Raw genomic sequence first — 13,223 nt, forward strand, 5'->3', positions numbered from 1 at the left:
AACATAGTGAGCTTCAGAGATGCGAGTCAACAGCAGGTTCAAGTCATCAATCGGACCGCAGGCACACGAGAGGCAGTAGCAGTCCTGACACAAGAGAAAGCTTTCAGCATTTATCCTTGAATTTAATTCATTTCCCACAATTCAGATGTCACTGAAACTTAAGCACGTCATAGGTGTTAGGTTAACTGTAAATATAAAGCAATAGCAATGGTCCTGACTGTATATAGCAACGTTCCTTTTGTCAGGATCGAGACAAGACATGGGTGATGCATTGGACAAATCCTACTACAAGTGCTTATTCTAGACACATTAATGACCGTTTCACACTGCACACTGCAGCCACGTATGTTAAGTTCAATGACAATAAAAAACGGGGATGGTTACGCTTAAGTGTAGCGTACGCCTTGCTCGTGCACCCAAAATCATGCCCCTTCACGGCCATGGCTCTTCATGGCAAGCGCTTTTAAAGATAAACATATTTGCACTAAATCCTGCACAAAACACTTCCACTACAAGAGAAAAGCCGTAGCCATTGCCGCGTACAGCTATGTTTATGCTCGCCGCGTCCGCACGGACACGTTGGTACACGGCAAAAATGAGGTCAACGCGGAGTGGGTGGTCGTGCGCGTTGGGTGCGCGAGACCCCATTTCGCGTGGAGGTGTGCACGGCATTTTTTGTAACTTTCCGCAGGGCTCCGCATCCGAAAATGACCGAACTCGAGGCGATTCTGTCCGAGCAGGCAAGCCTGTGACGTATCTCTTTGATCAATCCAAGCAAAACAATGTATATATTTATCTGACACTCTGTAAGTAAAGTATGGAAACTTTGCAGTTTAAAACACGAATTCTTTTACATGATTCATAATGTTTGGCTTATATTTGTATTGAATGAACCACTAGACGAGGAATAAAATACAAACCTTAAGATATCTACTGTTTGTTTGGTAAAAAACGTTTATGAAATGATAATGTTTAATAAAGACATATTTAAAAGATTGTTGTTTTATTCATGTTCTCATATTTATATATCAAACTCTAATGTTAAAAGCTGTTCCAGCAGACGACGACTTCTATCCTCTTCTTTGTGTTGGTTTTTGACTTTATTGCTCGCGTCCCCACGTGGTGATTTTGCAACAGCGAGCGCGTCAACTATAAACGCCTTGTCCATTTGGTGAGACGCGCGCGCGATCCGCAGAGGCTTGCGTTGCGGACCAAAGCGAGAGTATAAACAAAGCTTACCGTGTGAAATGCCCATAAAGGCGCACTCACATTATCCAAACCAAACCAACCATGCCCCAGCGCGATTGTCACCCCTCCCTACTCCCCCAGATCCACACACTCACACTGTACTTTTATCGATTCCGAGCCCGGGCACGCTTTCGTCATTAAGATGCGATTGTTTTGAAAAAAAAAAGCACTCTCTTTACACTGGAACCCATCGTAATGTTAAGTCTGTGTTTTTTATTCAGAGTCGTTTGGTGCGCGATGACAGACAGCCCTCTCACATGTCATCATATTGCTTAGTTGATCTGTCACGTGTGCAGCTCGGGCATTCACGTAACCCTGCTGCACGCAGCAAAAGGTTTTTACAGATGCAGATGAAGGTGAGTGGTCGTGCAACTGACGTCATTACCTTTTAAATCGCGTTCAGACGCGATTGCGCTCGCATTATAGCCTTCCACGCCTGAGCCCAAGTGAACCATGCTCCAGCCCACCTCTGCAACCCGGCCAGGGCACGATTAACCAATCCGCACCAGGGGCGCAGTACAGAGCAATCACACTAGTCAAACAAACCAGGCTTTGGGGGTCAAACGCACCCGAGCGCGTTTGGATTGTCTGAGTACCCCCTAAGTAATACAGGACTCAATAATAAAGATTTCAATACAGATTTTTTCTTGTTCTCTCTACTATTCTATTAGTTTTACCACAAAACAAATGTATATTTATTATTTATGAGCAAACGTATTTTTTTAAAATATATATTACATATAAATGTAATATATTGAACTACTTTATTCTTTGGTCAACTTTTTACAATTTTATTATTAGTTCAGTCAAATAGATTTTGGTCGAATAGAAATAACTGAGTGTGCATTTAAATACATCAATAAACATTCACTTTCTCACTATTTTTCATGGTTTTCAATCATTTCCCCCCAAATTTTAAAGTAACCCCTGACCCGGAGGTGTACTAGGGACGTCTGCTTACGTGTACCATCTATATGATGTCATTTTCATCATCAGGAGGGTCCACGGCCGTCCGCGCGAACCGTGCGGACAATCCACGTACGACAGCGCATAAGCGAGAAAATAATGAGACGAGACACTCCACTACAAACCATTACACAAAGGCAATAGACAGCATTTGTACAGCTTCTGTATTGCGTATACGTGTCGAACGCGACCATCTGCGTGTGGCCGCAGGGAGTATCCATGGAAAGCTGCGCAAACGTGTGTGCGCACGAGCCGAACGCAGACGCGGAAAAAAGTATATAACATGGTCAACATTAGCACAAATATACAGTGTCACTTCACATCAGTGTTTACATTGTGTTACCTGTATGTCAAAGTCACTTTGGATAAAAGCACCTGCCAAATGCAAAATGTAAAAACTAGCTTTGCGATGTATGTAAAGAAGACATACTAACTCAAACACAGCAGCCCTGGAATTTCATTGTTGCTATTGAATATGTTGGTATCATGACCTTATTGTCAATCCTCCTTGCTTTCCTATTAAGTGCACTGCTCTTAGTAATTTGCAATGAGTCAAGCTGCCTGACAGAGGCTCTCCAATTAGGCCGGAGCGAGCAGACAGAACCCTTAACTCTAGCACATGCTGTACTTTAAGCAGGCCTTTTTAGCCAATGACAGCGGGGTGGCGGTGATGACATCGAGATGGCCCGCTCGGAAGCCTGAGGGCCACACTAAGGAGACAAAAATATCTTCCTCTGACAGACACGGATACGTGACGCCACGCGTGCAGCTGTCTAAATGTTGCCTAGTTTGTCTCGCGCTCTCGCGCGCGTTATCTTTACTTCTTGATGCCCGGCTTGCTCTCTCGCTCCCATTCATTCAATCAACTTAAGCACAAGCACTTTTTGTCTGCGGTCGGGGCGAGGGGTCAGCGTTTGGAGGCCAGCCTTTAGACGTGAGCTTTTGAGATGGATGAGGTTGGGGCATCGGCTGGAGCCTGAACACAACCCAGAGACGACCTCAGACGTTCTCAATTAATCAGGTCACGGTGCAGGGAATAACTCACTCTCTGGTATTTGGGTCTGGACCGTACCACGATCCACTGAGGCGCGCGCCGCCACGCCGCTATTTGCTTGTCAAAACAGTGGAAAGGGCGTTTGGGCATATGTGCGAGCCTGTGAAACATACAACGATGTAATCAGATAGCGGAGGATCACATTTAACCTTCACAGTTCAATGGATCATAAGGGCAAGCATTAAAACTTCATATCAGATATAGAAAAAGCTAATCGGCCATGAAAGATTTGGTTAACATTAATACTAACTAGGGCTGGCCAATTAAGGCAAAATATTTTGTGTTTATTATATTTATATATTTGACTACGTACATGAAAAAACTTTTTTGGAACGTTTTTGAACTCCTTAATTTCAAGCAACATTCCATACCATAATCAGAAAGTTTAATAGCTTGAAAATTGAACAAATATCCGAGGTCTGTTTCCTTTACTGCACACATGCACACAAACTTTAACCAGGGCTTGGATGCCTTTCAAACTCTCTTCTTTTGAAAGCCATGTGACTGTAGGAGGCCTCGCGGGACATGAAATGCCCTGCTGCTACTTTTAAAAGCGTGCCACATTGCTCCTTCCACTTAGACATTCAAAAACATCCATATTGATACTACTGTATAAAGTTTCTCCATCGTTTTCCTTAACTGCTTTGTTTTGGCAGTTCTAAGCAAAGCTAAACGCCTTACCACATTTGCAGGTGCTTCTGGGGGCCCTGAAATCAAAGGTGGTGCTGGGACCCAACCAGAGGTGTCTGGGAAGAAAAACCAAGGAACCTCGAACATCTGTCTTCCCTTACAGAGGACATAAACAGCCTATAGTCTGAAGGAGATGATGTAAATATAGGACTGGAGAAGTATGCATAATCTGGATCTAATGTTTCAGGATAATTGCTGTCAGATACGAGTAAAGTGGAGGTTTATCAAGTGAGAGCACTCAATCTGCTTCACAACACCGGCTAGAGATCCCATATAAAAAAATGGAAGTCCAATAAATATACATTTTCATGTTGGCATGGGTAGAATTATAATAAGCTCCAATTTTATATCCAACAGACTGTATCCGTAAATCAACTCCGACAGTTCTGCCAGTGAGCAACACCAACACTACGAACGCCCTGAATCATCAGCAAATAAATGAGAAATATTCAAATAATCATTGCGGGACGGGCGAAACACTGTGCTGTGATAACTCCAGGCTTTGTTTGAGTTCAGCATTCACCCCGATTGTTCAAGACTACGATCTTAATATTAAAATGACGGTTCTATTATGCCAACTAGATTCCTTCTACGCATATGTGCTCTGATCTGCCTGAAGAACATGTATCTCAATCTGTGCATCATTGTGTGCAAGCGATGATATCTGGAGACATATTCAGATAAGTAATTCACATATCCTGTGCAGATGAATAGTACGCAGGTTTGTAATTGTGTAAGCAATGCAGTGATTTGTTTCTGTTCAGTCAGACCCTGAGGGCTGCCACAACTCACACAGCACAGCCCGGGACTGCCAGGAACTACACAATTTGTGATATTATTCAAATGAGCACGTAGTTTTCCTGTTTACTGACACAAACGGGAGGGAGACACAACAAGATTAAATCATTCAGAAACAATCATCCCCTGTGCACAAGTAGCATTTGAAATGCATCGCTCAAATTATTAAGAGCCATTAATGCACGAGTCCACTTCTGACGCACTGTATATTACACCCATTTATCATGGCCGCATGGCCTGGCAGGGTAAGAGAAAACATCTTTTATTATCTTATAGCTTCATGTCAGAGGAAGAACACATGTTTGTGCATTTAATTGTTTTAATGGAACAAACTCTGAATAGAACAGAACACAAATCTTCCTCAAAAACACAAAATAAATATCACTTCATCTTAGTATTTACTCTTAACACAGTCTAACAAATGCTGGGTTCTTCCCCTTTTGACCCAAACCTGGGTTGAAAAACCCCACCTTTTTTTTTTAGAGTGCATCCATCCATACCCATGAAAAGCTTACAGGGAACCATAAATCTCCTGCCTAGTTTTAGTGAATGGTAACAAAGAAATATAAAGATTTAAGCATGTAGCCCAAAACAAATTAAGTAAACTTCTATTTTACACAAGTATCATTTTTTCAGCATAAAAACAAAATGCACTGCACTGAAAAACGTTAAAGAGCAACTATCATCCGATTCATTGTTTTACATTTGCTTTGGTGTGTAAGTGTGTATTAGTACATGTTAATGATATGCAAAAGATACATACCCTAAAGTAAACAATAGCACGACTTATTGTCTCCTATGTAAATCTCTTTTCTTGGACTACAACAAACACCGGTTTGTAGGCAACAGTTTACTTCCTGGAATTGGTGATGTAGACAAGACCGACATTATCATAATTCCTCCTGCTTTGGACTCAGCCTGTAAATGAATTCCTGTCGGCATTGCATTGTGAGTGAATCTTTCAAACATGGTAAGGAGCGTCACATTTCTGTCAGATATATTCAGGCCAATCACAACGTACAGGTTAGCTGGGTAATCGGGTACAGCGCTTTTCAGATCGATGAGCTTTGTACAAAATCAGAGCGTTTCAGGAAGACAGGGATATCTGGTGCTACAATAAAGTATGGTATTTAAAAAATAATGTGTTTTTTAACCATAAACCATGCAAACACATTGTATTATACCAAATACACAAAATAACATTGTTTTTTACTAATGAAATGGGTGCCCTAGTTTTGCTAGTAAATTGAAAATTATTTTAAGTTTTGACCTGTAAGTTGACATTACTTATAAAAACAAGTTGAAATTGTTTATCTTAAAGGAATATTCCATTTTCTTAAAAGAAAAATCCAGATAATTTACTCACCACCATGTCATCCAAAATGTTGATGTCTTTCTTTGATCAGTCGAGAAGAAATTATGTTTTTTGAGGAAAACATTGCAGGATTTTTCTCATTTTAATGGACTTTAATGGACACCACCACTTAACACTCAACTCAACACTTAACAGTTTTTTCAACGGAGTTTCAAAGGACTCTAAACGATCCCAAACGAGGCATAAAGGTCTTATCTAGCAAAACGATTGTCATTTTTGACAAGAAAAATAACAAATATCCACTTTAAAAACACAACTTCTCGTTTAGATCTGGTCGTCATGCGCTAACGTGACCCGACGCAATACGTCATCACGTCAAGAGGTCACAGAGGACGAACGCGAAACTCCGCCCCAGTGTTTACAAATGTGGTGAAAGAGGACCGTTCCTACGTTGTTGTATGTCAACTGATACTAATTAATGTCTTTGTGTCAGTTTATTGTTTAAAATGGTCCGCAAATGTGCGTTTTATATATGTAACACGTGACCTCCCTACGTCACTACGCATTTACGTTAGGTCGCGCTGGACCGGACCTAAACGAAAAGTTGTGCTTTAAAAGTGTATATTTGTAATTTTTCTTGTCAAAAATGACAATCGTTTTGCTAGATAAGACCCTTATGCCTCGTTTGAGATCATTTAGAGTCCTTTGAAACTCCGTTGAAAAAAACTGTTAAGTGTTGAATTAAGTGTTAATTGTTGGTGTCTATTAAAGTCCATTAAAATGAGAAAAATCCTGCAATGTTTTCCTCAAAAAACATAATTTCATCTCGACTGAACAAAGAAAGACATCAACATTTTGGATGACATTGTGGTGAGTAAATTATCTGGATTTTTCTTTTAAGAAAATGGAATATTCCTTTAATATGTTAGGTTAAAGTAACAAAAATATATGTTGATTTGACAAAATTGCACTTAAATGTTTGTTTAAACAACTTGAATTAATATCTTATTCAAACATTTTTGCCTAGTTAGAAGTTGCTATAAATTATAAAAATAAAGTTGTAGTAACCTAAGCCCATTCAACTTTATTTTTATTTATACCAACTCCTCATTTCAAGGAAATTAAAATGACTTGTTAATTTAGGTTGTGCCACAAGGAATTTTTTACAGAGTATCACACAAATTTTTCCTTCTTTTCTTGACTTATGACTTGCAAAGATAAGAAATGTTAGTTCGGACAGGCGTTCAAGGTACATTTCTGTGAATCAGAACTAGTTTCAGTAAGCATATTTAAATCTCAGAGTCACGCATTGGTTCCAATACATTGGATTTTTTTTACTGCTGATATTTTTTTCAGCCAAAGCATATATGCATAATATATAAAGAAAATCAACCTCTGAACATTTCTGAATGTTAGCTGTGTCACTGGCATAAACACAGCATGTCCAGAGATAAGATGAAGAACATCCACGCCTGAGAATTCATTTTCCTTCCACAAAGAGGCATCATTCCAGATGAGTCACTACATCTGTCCTGCATTGCACAGTCAGTGCTCTTCATGAATGCACTTCTGGCATGGGCAGAAGGATATTTTTGCCTGTTTCAACACCTTCCATTCAAATGGGGGTGTTAAACTTAATCCGAGCCAACAATAAAAAGAAATTATAAAAGCAACTCTATGGCAAATCGTTACAAATGACAACAAACTGCTAGAATATGGGCAAAAATGCTGTGTAGTTAAAGTGTTTTAAGAATTGTATTTATTGTCTTCAGTTATGAAACTAGCTGTCACAGGTGCAGACTTCTAATACTTAAAATATAAGGAAAGCGTTGGAAAGATGCCTACAGGCCAAATCTCCATTACCAACAGAGTAAAAATAAATAGCTTCACACAGGCCGAGATTAAAAACGGAGCATAAATTGCAAAAAGACACGGTTTCAGGTGTTTGTTTTCTCTTAGGTATAAAAGGGAAGTGAAATGCTTGGTGCTACAGGAGTAGGGATGTTGACTTTAATTCTTGTGGTGTGAGCTAATCCTGTGAGTGCTGACATCCTTTTTCTTTATCAAATGAAGCATGTGGCTTGTACACATGCCCGGAGAAAACCTCATCGGCAAAGTCATTTCTAACTTTTGGGCTGTCCTGTAGTATGGCAGACAATGGAGATGTATATGATATTGCCGATGCAGAACATTGAGCAATATTAGCAGGATTAATATTATGTGAGTTTTTTGATCTGTGACTTGCTGCTTACGGCCAAATCACAGCTATGTTGATATTCAGTAATGCTGTTTGCGTAATCCTGCCTTACTTAAATTTATATAATACAACTGGTTTATCTGTCAAAGGTAAAATCACATATCGATCCATGTTTGAGAAACCACAGTGAGTTACAATATTGCCGAGAAATTAGGTCTTAAGGCTGAAGTAATCTGTTTTTACACATACGCGTGGGTCAGCCAGATAAAGTATGCACGCACTGTACACTGTTCAATTGTGCGTGTATGCTTTTGTGCGAATAATAAAACGGACTATAGTGCAGGTTTTATAAGCAGGTCACTGCCAAAGCTGGGGACTCCAGAAACATGATGTTAAAATCAAAGAGCAACTAAGAAAGAAAAAGAAAACAGTGAGTACATGAACACAAACGGCTAGAAGCTATTGAGACGGAGAAAAGAGGAGAAAAGACCTGTTGAAAGCCCATTTCAGGAAGTATTGCTTCTGCTTTGCTTTAATGAGGTTAACTGTAAACTCATGTGCAGGATGGTCTCTTTTTACAGAGAGCACTGAAAGGTTTTCCGATACCACAACCGTGCCCCCCGTCTCAGTACAAAGGAAGTTTAAGATTACAATTAGACTTTAATGAATGGCATATTTCATTACGCAGAAACTAATTAAGAAGTTACATTTGGGATAAAAACTCTGGCTGTGATAAGCATCTGCTTTAGTACCACAACAGATTGTTCAGTCCTCAGAGCTACGTGTTGCTTTGTTTTAAGAGAGGCAAAAAGCAGAATAGCAGATGCACGCTGGAAGAGGGTTGTAGCTGGTATTTGTGCTGCTGTTGGAACGGTGCCCTCTCCGCTGTGTCAGTGTTCCAGGTGGAGTGTAGGAGGGATGGCTGGTGTTCTGGCTTTTGTAACGGGCACCCGTCTCCACAGACTGACGTGAGCGCACTAATCGCTTTAGCTGATCCCGCTCGGCTGTGTGTGAGGCAGATGTTTGTCAGGACACAGCACTGCTCAACGTTCACACTGCACTAAGCGAGATTAAGCACCTTTATTTATTTATTTATTTACCTCCATCCCTATACGTGCCACCGCCTGCCCCAATTCTTAAATCGCTGACAAAACTGCAGAATAAAATCCTACTAGGCTGGATGAATAGTTGAAAGTTCTGTCACTAGTTGCTTATGTCTTTCCAATCCAATATGACTTTCTTCCATGGCACACAAAAGGAAAAATAATATCTTGGCTGCGCTTTACATATAATGAAAATTAATGAGGACTAGGCTGTCAAGCTAAAAAAAAAAAAACATGATGTGTCCAAAACTACATTTGAGAAAAGTATGCAATGTCTAATTATTTGTTTGTTTTGGGTCTCTTAAACTATTAGTCCATTTTCTTAAAAAAAAAATCCAGATAATTTACTCACCACCATGTCATCCAAAATGTTGATGTCTTTCTTTGTTCAGTCGAGAAGAAATTATGTATTTTGAGAAAATTCTCATTTTAAAAGGACTAACACTTAACAGTTTTAATGGCATTTAAAATTGCAGTTTCAACGGAGTTTCAAAGAACTCTAAATGATCCCAAATGAGGCATAAGGGTTTTATCTTTTGAATGATTGACAAGAAAAAAAAAATATGCACAACTTCACAACTTCTCGTCTATCTTCGGTCCAGTGACGCGCCAGTGCGACCTCACATAATTGCGTAATGACGTCGAAAGGTCACGTGTTATATACATGAAACGCACATTTGCAGACCATTTTAAACAATAAACTGACACAAAGACATTTATTGGTACCGTATTTTCCGGACTATAAGTCGCACTTTTTTTAATAGTTTGGCTGGTCCTGCAACTTATAGTCAGGTGCGACTTATATGTCAAAATTAATTCATACTGACTAACATGAACTAAAGTAAAACATTACCATCTACAGCCAAGAGAGGGCGCTATATGTTGCTCCTGTAGCCTACCCCTGAAAAAAATTGTTAACTGAAACATTAACTTAAAGACAACGGAGAAAGACTTACCAAACAAAATGACCCCAAAAAGAATAATAATTTTCTAAATAATGCGACTTATAGTCCAGCGCGACTTATATATGTTTTTTCCTCTTCATGATGCACTTTTTGACTGACGCGACTTATACTCAGGAGCGGCTTATAGTCCGGAAAATACGGTATCATTCGACATACAACAAAGTCAGAATGGTCCTCTTTCTCCACACTTGTAAACACTGGGGCGTAGTTTCGCATACATCCTCCGTGACCTCTTGACGCTGCGCTGGCGCATCACAGGACCGGAGGAAGACGAGAAGTTGTGGTTTAAAAGTGCATATTTTTTATTTTTCTTATCAAAAATGATTTTTTTTTTCGCTAGATAAGAAAGACCCTTATGCCTTGTTTGAGATCGTTTAGATCCTTTAAAAACTCTTTTTATTTTAAACTGCATTAACACTGTTACATGTTAGGGTACATTAAATTCCATTAAAATAAAAAAATCCTGGAATGTTTACCTCAAAAAACATAATTTGAACAAAGAAAGACATCAACATTTTGGGTGACATGGTGATAAGTAAATTATCTGGAAGAAAATGGACTAATCCTTTAAGAGAATTGGTCATTCACAAAATCTGAATGATATTGGTTCACTCATTTTTTGGTCCTGCCACATTGAGTTGCAGGTCCCTGGTCATTTTACGTAAATAACAACAACATTCATTTTGGTCTATTCTTCACACAAATTTATGACTTTGGAAGATAGCACGCAAGTCATTTGGACCATTTTACAGTGTATTTCAGATGCTAACAGCCCCAGTCCTCATTTGCAGTGTAATACACAGACCCACAGAAATTTAACAGAAATTTCTTTCCACCATCAATTTCCAACAGTGCCGATAGGGGCAAAACGCCAAACACGCAATAAGACAAATGTTTACGAGACAATGACAAGGCTGCTCGATCATATCAGCGCACAACCTTCTAAGGTTGTGAAAATATTTTCCTGGTGCGAGTAAAAAAAAAGAAACATTTGAAGTGAGAAACCCAAGACCCTGTCATTTGATCTCCCTCCACTTTCTTTCTTCTCTGTTGTTCCATTATGCAGGTGCTGGAGCCCTAAGGGTACAAGGCATCCGAAGGACTAGGCTGTGTGCAGATGCGGCTACACTGCGCATAAACACTACCAGATTTTTCCCGGTCCATCCAGCCCTGCTATATATTACTCACAGCCTTCCAATTTGGCCAAATCAACCCAGCATGTTCCCTTATGCTTGTTGTGCTCACATGAAACGGGCATAATCATAAAGAAAAGGTAAACATCTCATGGCTTATGGCTGAGAATGGGAACGGCCTTATGCCTATATAGAGGGCAGTGAGCAAAGGTCAACCATTATCCAGATGTTATGCACTTTGTTCTAAGCTGCTTCAAATGTTGTTACCATATTGCACTTTCCTTTGAGTTTGGAAAGATTTGTACTTATATTCCCTTATACAATTATTTTCATCCAAAACGACTTACAGTGCATTACAATGTATACATTTTAATCAGCATGTGTGTTGCCTTGGTTCAAACTAATGAACTTTTGCGCTACTAATGCAATGCTCTAAGAAACCACTGAGACAGACAGAAGCTTATAGTGATCATATAAACCTTACAAACACATCTGGCTTTATAAAAGCAGTCAACTTACAAGGTTTTTCTAATGGCTGATGGAGAAAAAATGGCTAATGGATTGCATATAGTGTCTCAATATACATAATAGCTGGCCAATCGAAGGACACTGCGCCTTTCAGAACGATGATCAATGCGTTTTAGGGAGGCAGGGCATACAGGAGCAACAATTATGTATTGTATTTAGTAAATAATGTGTTTTTTTTACTATAAACCATGCAAACACATTGAATTAAATAATGTTGTTTTATGTAATAGGTGCTCTTTAACACATGGTGTTAAAAGAAACGCCCTTCTGGTTGGGTTTCAATAATGGGTTCCTGAGCCCAAAGGTTGAAACAAAAAGGTTGGGAACAGCATTTAAAGGTGTAAAAACAGCACTAAATTACAAGACATTCACAGACAAGGGTGCTGAATGTGATCCATTAGCTGTACGGCAAAGAAAAAGGACCATTTACTTAATTTAAAGCCACTAATTCAACATTGAAACCAACACATTGGACAAGAAATGAATCAAACCGTGACATTTCAAGAATCGTCTTTAAATATTTAAAGATGCATGGTTTGAAAGCAATGCCGACCTGTGCGTTCTGTAAGCTGGGAGTCACGTCAGCAGCCCCCCCTCCCCCTCCCCTCCCTTCATATAGTCCGTGGGGAAGGTCCCTCGGTCAGCTCACGTCCAAACTAGGGTCCACGGCACCTGCGAAGAAATAAAAGACACTTTAGACATTCAGCTATCACAAGGGACGCTCTCAAAAACCGAATAATTCACTTCACATGTATACGCCTGATGATCTGACATTTCTCGATCGACTGATGTATCCTACACAGGTCTGGTATGGCAAGTTTTGTTCGTGTTGCACTGGGACTGTTCAACTACAGCAGCATCAAACACAGCACCCCTAAATACGTTCTTCCAAACGGTCATCAAAGCCACTTTGTCGCTCCTAATCCAAAATTCATTACAAATAGCAGTTACCGCAGTATAATACGATACGTTTTCTGAACGGCTGGGTAAGCACCTTCACACTTCACTGCAAAGTAAGGATGTAGTGTAAGGGTGGGTAAAAAACAGGCCCGGAGTGGGTAATCGGGAGAACCGGGAGAATTCCCGGTGGGCCGCTTCACTTTTGGGCCGGTCGAGTTATTTTTTTTTTTTTACATTTGTCACGTTAGTGAGTCTATCTTCTCTTAAATGACACTTCACACGTTTCGCATTGACACTGCAGCGCGCAGCCTCTGCATGGGTTTTAC

The 13,223-nt window shown here is 39.8% G+C and overlaps 1 protein-coding gene across 4 annotated transcripts in view; it reads right to left on the bottom strand.

The window, feature by feature from the left end:
• The window catches only part of zmiz1a (zinc finger, MIZ-type containing 1a), a 155,326-nt gene that overhangs the window by 100,954 nt on the left and 41,149 nt on the right, over window positions 1–13,223 (bottom strand). For all 4 annotated transcript variants that reach the window (XM_065296572.2, XM_065296577.1, XM_065296573.2 and 1 more), the window contains exon 2: window positions 12,551–12,669. The gene's annotated coding sequence lies outside the window, so the exon portion shown is untranslated. The remainder of the gene's footprint in view (window positions 1–12,550; window positions 12,670–13,223) is intronic.

The sequence above is a fragment of the Paramisgurnus dabryanus genome, chromosome 20 (genome assembly GCF_030506205.2).
Source record: "Paramisgurnus dabryanus chromosome 20, PD_genome_1.1, whole genome shotgun sequence".
In the NCBI taxonomy this organism is placed as follows: Eukaryota; Metazoa; Chordata; class Actinopteri; order Cypriniformes; family Cobitidae; genus Paramisgurnus; species Paramisgurnus dabryanus.